The sequence below is a fragment of the Rhipicephalus microplus genome, unplaced genomic scaffold, assembly GCF_043290135.1.
Source record: "Rhipicephalus microplus isolate Deutch F79 unplaced genomic scaffold, USDA_Rmic scaffold_88, whole genome shotgun sequence".
NCBI lineage: Eukaryota > Metazoa > Arthropoda > Arachnida > Ixodida > Ixodidae > Rhipicephalus > Rhipicephalus microplus.
The window spans coordinates 381296-392156 of NW_027464660.1; positions in this window are offsets into that span (position 1 = coordinate 381296).

The following is a 10861-nucleotide window of genomic DNA, read 5'->3' on the forward strand; positions in this document are numbered from 1 at the left end:
ACCACCGTCAGAACATTTCTTCAGAGCTATCAGCCCAAAGGAAAAAAAGCGCCGCACCACCACCGGGTGGGCTCGAGCGTCCAACCTTTCAGTTAATAGCTCATCGCGCTAGCCAATTACGCCACAGAGACAGTCGTGCTCCACTCTCACCACCATCAGAACATATCTTCAAAGCTATCAGCGCAAAGAAAAAAGCAACACACCACTCCCGGGAGGGCTCGAACCTCCAACCTTTCGGTTAACAGCCGATCGCGCTAGCCAATTGCGCCAAGGAGACAGTCATTCTTCACTCTCACCATCGTCAGAACATTTCTTCAGAGCTATCAGCCCAAAGAAAAAAAAGCGCCGCACCACCATCCGGTGGGCTCGAACCTCCAACCTTTCAGTTACCAGCCCATCGCGCTAGCCAATTGCGCCACGGAGACAGTCATGCTCCACTCTCACTACAGTCAGAACATTTCTTCAGAGCTATCATCCCAAAGAAAAAAAAGCGCCGCACCACCACCGGGTGGGCTCAAACCTCCAACCTTTCGCTTAACAGTCGATCACGCTAGCCAATTGCGCCATGGAGACAGTCGTGCTCCACTCTCACCACCATCAGAACATATCTTCAAAGCTATCAGCGCAAATAAAAAAAAGCAACACACCACTCCCGGGAGGGCTCGAACCTCCAACCTTTCGGTTAACAGCCGATCGCGCTAGCCAATTGCGCCACGGAGACAGTCGTGCTCCACTCCCACCACCATCAGAACATATCTTCAAAGCTATCAGCGCAAAGACAAAAGCAACACACCACTCCCGGGAGAGGTCAAACCTCTAACCTTTCGGTTAACAGCCGATTGCGCTAGCCGATTGCGCCACGGAGACAGTCCTGCTCCACTCTCACCACCGTCAGAACAATTCTTCAGAGCTATCAGCCCAAAGGAAAAAAAGCGCCGCACCACCACTGGGTGGGCTCGAACCTCCAACCTTTTGGTTAACACCCGATCGCGCTAGCCAATTGCGCAACGGAGAGAGTCGTGCTCTACTCTCACCACCAACAGAACATATCTTCAAAGCTATCAGCCCAAAGAAAAAAAAGCGCCGCACCACCACCGAGTGGGCTCGAACCTCCAACCTTTCGGTTAACAGCCGATCGCGCCAGCCAATTGCGCCACGGAGACAGTCGTGCTCCACCCTCCTCCCCGTCAGAACATTTCTTCAGAGCTATCAGCCCAAGAAAAAAACAAGCGCCGCACCACCACCGGGTGGGCTCGAACCTCCAACTATTCGGTTAACAGCCGATCGCGCTAGCCAATTGCGCCACGGAGACAGTCGTGCTCCACTTCCACCACCGTCAGAACATATCTTCAAAGCTATCAGCGCAAAGAAAAAAGCAACACACCACTCCCGGGAGAGCTCGAACCTCCAACCATTCGGTTAACAGCCCATCGCGCTAGCCAATTGCGACACGGAGACAGTCCTGCTCCACTCTCACCACCGTCAGAACATTTCTTCAGAGCTATCAGCCCAAAAAAAGCGCCGCACCACCATCGGGTGGGCTCGAACCTCCAACCTTTCGGTTAACAGCCCATCGCGCTAGCCAATTGCGCCACAGAGAGAGTCATGCTCCACTCTCACCACCGTCAGAACATTTCTTCAGAGCTATCAGCCCAAAGAAAAAAAGCGCCGCACCACCACCGGGTGGGCTCGAACCTCCAACCTTTCGGTTAATAGCCCATCGCGCTAGCCAATTACGCCACGGACACAGTCGTGCTCCACTCTCACCACCATCAGAACATATCTTCAAAGCTATAAGCGCAAAGAAAAAAAGCAACACACCACTCCCGGGAGGGCTCGAACCTCCAACCTTTCGGTTAACAGCCGATCGCGCTAGCCAATTGCGCCACGGAGAAAGTCATGCTCTACTCTCACTACAGTCAGAACATTTCTTCAGAGCTATCAGCCCAAAGAAAAAAAAGCGCCGCACCACCACCGGGTGGGCTCAAACCTCCAACCTTTCGCTTAACAGTCGCTCACGCTAGCCAATTGCGCCATGGAGACAGTCGTGCTCCACTCTCACCACCATCAGAACATATCTTCAAAGCTATCAGCGCAAATAAAAAAAGCAACACACCACTCCCGGGAGGGCTCGAACCTCCAACCTTTCGGTTAACAGCCGATCGCGCTAGCCAATTGCGCCACGGAGACAGTCGTGCTCCACTCCCACCACCACAGAACATATCTTCAAACCTATCAGCGCAAAGAAAAAAGCAACACACCACTCCCGGGAGAGGTCGAACCTCCAACCTTTCGGTTAACAGCCGATTGCGCTAGCCGATTGCGCCACGGAGACAGTCCTGCTCCACTCTCACCACCGTCAGAACAATTCTTCAGAGCTATCAGCCCAAAGGAAAAAAAGCGCCGCACCACCACTGGGTGGGCTCGAACCTCCAACCTTTTGGTTAACACCCGATCGCGCTAGCCAATTGCGCAACGGAGAGAGTCGTGCTCTACTCTCACCACCAACAGAACATATCTTCAAAGCTATCAGCGCAAAGAAAAAAGCAACACACCACTCCCGGGAGGGCTTGAACCTCGAACCTTTCGGTTAACAGCCGATCTCGCTAGCCAATTGCGCCACGGAGACAGTCCTGCTCCACTCTCACCACCATCAGAAAATATCTTCAAAGCTATCAGCCCAAAGAAAAAAGCAACACACCACTCCCGGGAGAGCTCCAACCTCCAACCTTTCGGTTAACAGCCGATCGCGCTAGCCAATTGCGACACGGAGACAGTCCTGCTCCACTCTCATCACCGTCAGAACATTTCTTCAGAGCTATCAGCCCAAAGAAAAAAAAGCGCCGCACCACAATCGGGTGGGCTCGAACCTCCAACCTTTCGGTTAACAGCCCATCGCGCTAGCCAATTGCGCCACGGAGAGAGTCATGCTCCACTCTCACCACCGTCAGAACATTTCTTCAGAGCTATCAGCCCAAAGAAAAAAAGCGCCGCACCACCACCGGGTGGGCTCGAACCTCCAACCTTTCGGTTAATAGCCCATCGCGCTAGCCAATTACGCCACGGACACAGTCGTGCTCCACTCTCACCACCATCAGAACATATCTTCAAAGCTATAAGCGCAAAGAAAAAAAGCAACACACCACTCCCGGGAGGGCTCGAACCTCCAACCTTTCGGTTAACAGCCCATCGCGCTAGCCAATTGCGCCACGGAGACAGTCGTGCTCCACTCCCACCACCATCAGAACATATCTTCAAAGGTATCAGCGCAAAGAAAAAAGCAACATACCACTCCCGGGAGAGCTCGAACCTCCAACCTTTCAGTTAACAGCCCATCGCGCTAGCCAATTGCGCCACGGAGAGAGTCGTGCTCCAATCACACCACCATCACAACATATCTTCAAAGCTATCAGCCCAAAGAAAAAAAAAGCACGGCACCGCCACCGCGTGGGCTCGAACCTCCAACCTCTCGGTTACCAGCCGATCGCGCTAGCCAATTGCGCCACGGAGACAGTCCTGCTCCACTCTCACCACCATCACAACATATCTTCAAAGCTATCAGCCCAAAGAAAAAAGCACCACACCACCACCGCATGGGCTCGAACCTCCAACCTTTCGGTTACCAGCCGATCGCGCTAGCCGATTGCGCCACGGAGACAGTCCTGCTCCACACTCACCACCATCAGAACATATCTTCAAAGCTATCAGCCCAAAGAAAAAAAAGCAACACACCACTCCCGGGAGGGCTCGAACCTCCAACCTTTCAGTTAACAGCCGATCGCGCTAGCCAATTGCGCCACGGAGACAGTCATGCTCCACTCTCACCACCGTCAGAACATTGCTTCAGAGCTATCAGCCCAAAGGAAAAAAAGCGCCGCACCACCACCGGTTGGGCTCGAGCGTCCAACCTTTCAGTTAATAGCCCATCGCGCTAGCCAATTACGCCACAGAGACAGTCGTGCTCCACTCTCACCACCATCAGAACATATCTTCAAAGCTATCAGCGCAAAGAAAAAAGCAACACACCACTCCCGGGAGGGCTCGAACCTCCAACCTTTCGGTTAACAGCCGATCGCGCTAGCCAATTGCGCCAAGGAGACAGTCATGCTTCACTCTCACCACCGTCAGAACATTTCTTCAGAGCTATCAGCCCAAAGAAAAAAAAGCGCCGCACCACCATCGGGTGGGCTCGAACCTCCAACCTTTCGGTTAACAGCCCATCACGCTAGCCAATTGCGCCACGGAGACAGTCATGCTCCACTCTCACTACAGTCAGAACATTTCTTCAGAGCTATCAGCCGAAAGAAAAAAAAGCGCCGCACCACCACCGGGTGGGCTCAAACCACCAACCTTTCGCTTAACAGTCGATCACGCTAGCCAATTGCGCCATGGAGACAGTCGTGCTACACTCTCACCGCCATCAGAACATATTTTCAAAGCTATCAGCGCAAATAAAAAAAAGCAACACACCACTCCCGGGAGGGCTCGAACCTCCAACCTTTCGGTTACCAGCCGATCGCGCTAGCCGATTGCGCCACGGAGACAGTCCTGCTCCACACTCACCACCATCAGAACATATCTTCAAAGCTATCAGCCCAAAGAAAAAAAAGCAACACACCACTCCCGGGAGGGCTCGAACCTCCAACCTTTCAGTTAACAGCCGATCGCGCTAGCCAATTGCGCCACGGAGACAGTCATGCTCCACTCTCACCACCGTCAGAACATTGCTTCAGAGCTATCAGCCCAAAGGAAAAAAAGCGCCGCACCACCACCGGGTGGGCTCGAGCGTCCAACCTTTCGGTTAATAGCCCATCGCGCTAGCCAATTACGCCACAGAGACAGTCGTGCTCCACTCTCACCACCATCAGAACATATCTTCAAAGCTATCAGCGCAAAGAAAAAAGCAACACACCACTCCCGGGAGGGCTCGAACCTCCAACCTTTCGGTTAACAGCCGATCGCGCTAGCCAATTGCGCCAAGGAGACAGTCATGCTTCACTCTCACCACCGTCAGAACATTTCTTCAGAGCTATCAGCCCAAAGAAAAAAAAGCGCCGCACCACCAACGGGTGGGCTCGAACCTCCAACCTTTCGGTTAACAGCCCATCACGCTAGCCAATTGCGCCACGGAGACAGTCATGCTCCACTCTCACTACAGTCAGAACATTTCTTCAGAGCTATCAGCCGAAAGAAAAAAAAGCGCCGCACCACCACCGGGTGGGCTCAAACCACCAACCTTTCGCTTAACAGTCGATCACGCTAGCCAATTGCGCCATGGAGACAGTCGTGCTCCACTCTCACCGCCATCAGAACATATTTTCAAAGCTATCAGCGCAAATAAAAAAAAGCAACACACCACTCCCGGGAGGGCTCGAACCTCCAACCTTTCGGTTAACAGCCGATCGCGCTAGCCAATTGCGCCACGGAGACAGTCGTGCTCTACTCCCACCACCATCAGAACATATCTTCAAAGCTATCAGCGCAAAGAAAAAAGCAACACACCACTCCCGGGAGAGATCGAACCTCCAACCTTTCGGTTAACAGCCGATCGCGCTAGCCAATTGCGCCATGGAGACAATCCTGTTCCACTCTCACCACCATCAGAACATATCTTCAAAGCTATCAGCCCAAAGAAATAAAAGCAACACACCACTCCTGGGAGGGCTCGAACCTCCAACCTTTCAGTTAACAGCCCATCGCGCTAGCCAATTGCTCCACGGAGACAGTCGTGCTCCACTCTCACCACCATCACAACATATCTTCAAAGCTATCAGCCCAAAGAAAAAAAGCACCACGCCACCACCGCATGGGCTCGAACCTCCAACCTTTTGGTTACCAGCCGATCGCGCTAGCCGATTGCGCCACGGAGACAGTCCTGCTCCACTCTCACCACCATCAGAACATATCTTCAAAGCTATCAGCCCAAAGAAAAAAAGCAACACACCACTCCCGGGAGGGCTCGAACCTCCAACCTTTCGGTTAACAGCCGATCGCGATAGCCAATTGCGCCACGGAGACAGTCATGCTCCACTCTCACCACCGTCAGAACATTTCTTCAGAGCTATCAGCCCAAAGGAAAAAAAGCGCCGCACCACCACCGGGTGGGCTCGAGCGTCCAACCTTTCGGTTAATAGCTCATCGCGCTAGCCAATTACGCCACAGAGACAGTCGTGCTCCACTCTCACCACCATCAGAACATATCTTCAAAGCTATCAGCGCAAAGAAAAAAGCAACACACCACTCCCGGGAGGGCTCGAACCTCCAACCTTTCGGTTAACAGCCGATCACGCTAGCCAATTGCGCCAAGGAGACAGTTATGCTTCACTCTCACCACCGTCAGAACATTTCTTCAGAGCTATCAGCCCAAAGAAAAAAAAGTGCCGCACCACCATCGGGTGGGCTCGAACCTCCAACCTTTCGGTTAACAGCCCATCACGCTAGCCAATTGCACCACGGAGACAGTCATGCTCCACTCTCACTACAGTCAGAACATTTCTTCAGAGCTATCAGCCCAAAGAAAAAAAAAGCGCCGCACCACCACCGGGTGGGCTCAAACCACCAACCTTTCGCTTAACAGTCGATCACGCTAGCCAATTGCGCCATGGAGACAGTCGTGCTCCACTCTCACCACCATCAGAACATATTTTCAAAGCTATCAGCGCAAATAAAAAAAAGCAACACACCACTCCCGGGAGGGCTCGAACCTCCAACCTTTCGGTTAACAGCCGATCGCGCTAGCCAATTGCGCCACGGAGACAGTCGTGCTCCACTCCCACCACCATCAGAACATATCTTCAAAGCTATCAGCGCAAAGAAAAAAGCAACACACCACTCCCGGGAGAGGTCGAACCTCCAACCTTTCGGTTAACAGCCGATCGCGCTAGCCAATTGCGCCATGGAGACAATCCTGTTCCACTCTCACCACCATCAGAACATATCTTCAAAGCTATCAGCCCAAAGAAATAAAAGCAACACACCACTCCTGGGAGGGCTCGAACCTCCAACCTTTCAGTTAACAGCCCATCGCGCTAGCCAATTGCGCCACGGAGACAGTCGTGCTCCACTCTCACCACCATCACAACATATCTTCAAAGCTATCAGCCCAAAGAAAAAAAGCACCACGCCACCACCGCATGGGCTCGAACCTCCACCCTTTCGGTTACCAGCCGATCGCGCTAGCCGATTGCGCCACGGAGACAGTCCTGCTCCACTCTCACCACCATCAGAACATAGCTTCAAAGCTATCAGCCCAAAGAAAAAAAACCAACACACCACTCCCGGGAGGGCTCGAACCTCCAACCTTTCGGTTAACAGCCGATCGCGCTAGCCAATTGCGCCACGGAGACAGTCATGCTCCACTCTCACCACCGTCAGAACATTTCTTCAGAGCTATCAGCCCAAAGGAAAAAAAGCGCCGCACCACCACCGGGTGGGCTCGAGCGTCCAACCTTTCGGTTAATAGCTCAACGCGCTAGCCAATTACGCCACAGATACAGTCGTGCTCCACTCTCACCACCATCAGAACATATCTTCAAAGCTATCACCGCAAAGAAAAAAGCAACACACCACTCCCGGGAGGGCTCGAACCTCCAACCTTGCGGTTAACAGCCGATCGCGCTAGCCAATTGCGCCAAGGAGACAGTCATTCTTCACTCTCACCACCGTCAGAACATTTCTTCAGAGCTATCAGCCCAAAGAAAAAAAAGCGCCGCACCACCATCCGGTGGGCTCGAACCTCCAACCTTTCAGTTAACAGCCCATCGTGCTAGCCAATTGCGCCACGGAGACAGTCATGCTCCACTCTCACTACAGTCAGAACATTTCTTCAGAGCTATCATCCCAAAGAAAAAAAAGCGCCGCACCACCACCGGGTGGGCTCAAACCTCCAACCTTTCGCTTAACAGTCGATCACGCTAGCCAATTGCGCCATGGAGACAGTCGTGCTCCACTCTCACCACCATCAGAACATATCTTCAAAGCTATCAGCGCAAATAAAAAAAAGCAACACACCACTCCCGGGAGGGCTCGAACCTCCAACCTTTCGGTTAACAGCCGATCGCGCTAGCCAATTGCGCCACGGAGACAGTCGTGCTCCACTCCCACCACCATCAGAACATATCTTCAAAGCTATCAGCGCAAAGACAAAAGCAACACACCACTCCCGGGAGAGGTCGAACCTCCAACCTTTCGGTTAACAGCCGATTGCGCTAGCCGATTGCGCCACGGAGACAGTCCTGCTCCACTCTCACCACCGTCAGAACAATTCTTCAGAGCTATCAGCCCAAAGGAAAAAAAGCGCCGCACCACCACTAGGTGGGCTCGAACCTCCAACCTTTTGGTTAACACCCGATCGCGCTAGCCAATTGCGCAACGGAGAGAGTCGTGCTCTACTCTCACCACCAACAGAACATATCTTCAAAGCTATCAGCGCAAAAAAAAGCAACACACCACTCCCGGGAGTGCTTGAACCTCGAACCTTTCGGTTAACAGCCGATCTCGCTAGCCAATTGCGCCACGGAGACAGTCCTGCTCCACTCTCACCACCATCAGAACATATCTTCAAAGCTATCAGCCCAAAGAAAAAAAAGCGCCGCACCACCACCGAGTGGGCTCGAACCTCCAACCTTTCGGTTAACAGCCGATAGCGCCAGCCAATTGCGCCACGGAGACAGTCGTGCTCCACCTTCCTCCCCGTCAGAACATTTCTTCAGAGCTATCAGCCCAAGAAAAAAACAAGCGCCGCACCACCACCGGGTGGGCTCGAACCTCCAACTATTCGGTTAACAGCCGATCGCGCTAGCCAATTACGCCACGGAGACAGTCGTGCTCCACTTCCACCACCATCAGAACATATCTTCAAAGCTATCAGCGCAAAGAAAAATGCAACACACCACTCCCGGGAGAGCTCGAACCTCCAACCATTCGGTTAACAGCCGATCGCGCTAGCCAATTGCGACACGGAGACAGTCCTGCTCCACTCTCACCACCGTCAGAACATTTCTTCAGAGCTATCAGCCCAAAAAAAAGCGCCGCACCACCATCGGGTGGGCTCGAACCTCCAACCTTTCGGTTAACAGCCCATCGCGCTAGCCAATTACGCCACGGACACAGTCGTGCTCCACTCTCACCACCATCAGAACATATCTTCAAAGCTATAAGCGCACAGAAAAAAAGCAACACACCACTCCCGGGAGGGCTCGAACCTCCAACCTTTCGGTTAACAGCCGATCGCGCTAGCCAATTGCGCCACGGAGACAGTCATGCTCCACTCACACCACCGTCAGAACATTTCTTCAGAGCTATCAGCCCAAAGGAAAAAAAGCGCCGCAACACCACCGGGTGGGCTCGAGCGTCCAACGTTTCGGTTAATAGCCCATCGCGCTAGCCAATTACGCCACAGAGACAGTAGTGCTCCACTCTCACCACCATCAGAACATATCTTCAAAGCTATCAGCGCAAAGAAAAAGCAACACACCACTCCCGGGAGGGCTCCGAACCTCCAACCTTTCGGTTAACAGCCGATCGCGCTAGCCAATTGCGCCAAGGAGACAGTCATGCTTCACTCTCTCCACCGTCAGAACATTTCTTCAGAGCTATCAGCCCAAAGAAAAAAAAGCGCCGCACCACCATCGGGTGGGCTCGAACCTCCAACCGTTCGGTTAACAGCCCATCGCGCTAGCCAATTGCGCCACGGAGACAGTCATGCTCCACTCTCACTACAGTCAGAACATTTCTTCAGAGCTATCAGCCCAAAGAAAAAAAAGCGCCGCACCACCACCGGGTGGGCTCAAACCTCCAACCTTTCGCTTAACAGTCGCTCACGCTAGCCAATTGCGCCATGGAGACAGTCGTGCTCCACTCTCACCACCATCAGAACATATCTTCAAAGCTATCAGCGCAAATAAAAAAAAGCAACACACCACTCCCGGGAGGGCTCGAACCTCCAACCTTTCGGTTAACAGCCGATCGCGCTTGCCAATTGCGCCACGGAGACAGTCGTGCTCCACTCCCACCACCATCAGAACATATCTTCAAAGCTATCAGCGCAAAGAAAAAAGCAACACACCACTCCCGGGAGAGGTCGAACCTCCAACCTTTCGGTTAACAGCCGATCGCGCTAGCCAATTGCGACACGGAGACAGTCCTGCTCCACTCTCATCACCGTCAGAACATTTCTTCAGAGCTATCAGCCCAAAGAAAAAAAAAGCGCCGCACCACCATCGGGTGGGCTCGAACCTCCAACCTTTCGGTTAACAGCCAATCGCGCTAGCCGATTGCGCCACGGAGACAGTCCTGCTCCACTCTCACCACCATCAGAACATAGCTTCAAAGCTATCAGCCCAAAGAAAAAAAACCAACACACCACTCCCGGGAGGGCTCGAACCTCCAACCTTTCGGTTAACAGCCGATCGCGCTAGCCAATTGCGCCACGGAGACAGTCATGCTCCACTCTCACCACCGTCAGAACATTTCTTCAGAGCTATCAGCCCAAAGGAAAAAAAGCGCCGCACCACCACCGGGTGGGCTCGAGCGTCCAACCTTTCGGTTAATAGCTCAACGCGCTAGCCAATTACGCCACAGATACAGTCGTGCTCCACTCTCACCACCATCAGAACATATCTTCAAAGCTATCACCGCAAAGAAAAAAGCAACACACCACTCCCGGGAGGGCTCGAACCTCCAACCTTGCGGTTAACAGCCGATCGCGCTAGCCAATTGCGCCAAGGAGACAGTCATTCTTCACTCTCACCACCGTCAGAACATTTCTTCAGAGCTATCAGCCCAAAGAAAAAAAAGCGCCGCACCACCATCCGGTGGGCTCGAACCTCCAACCTTTCAGTTAACAGCCCATCGTGCTAGC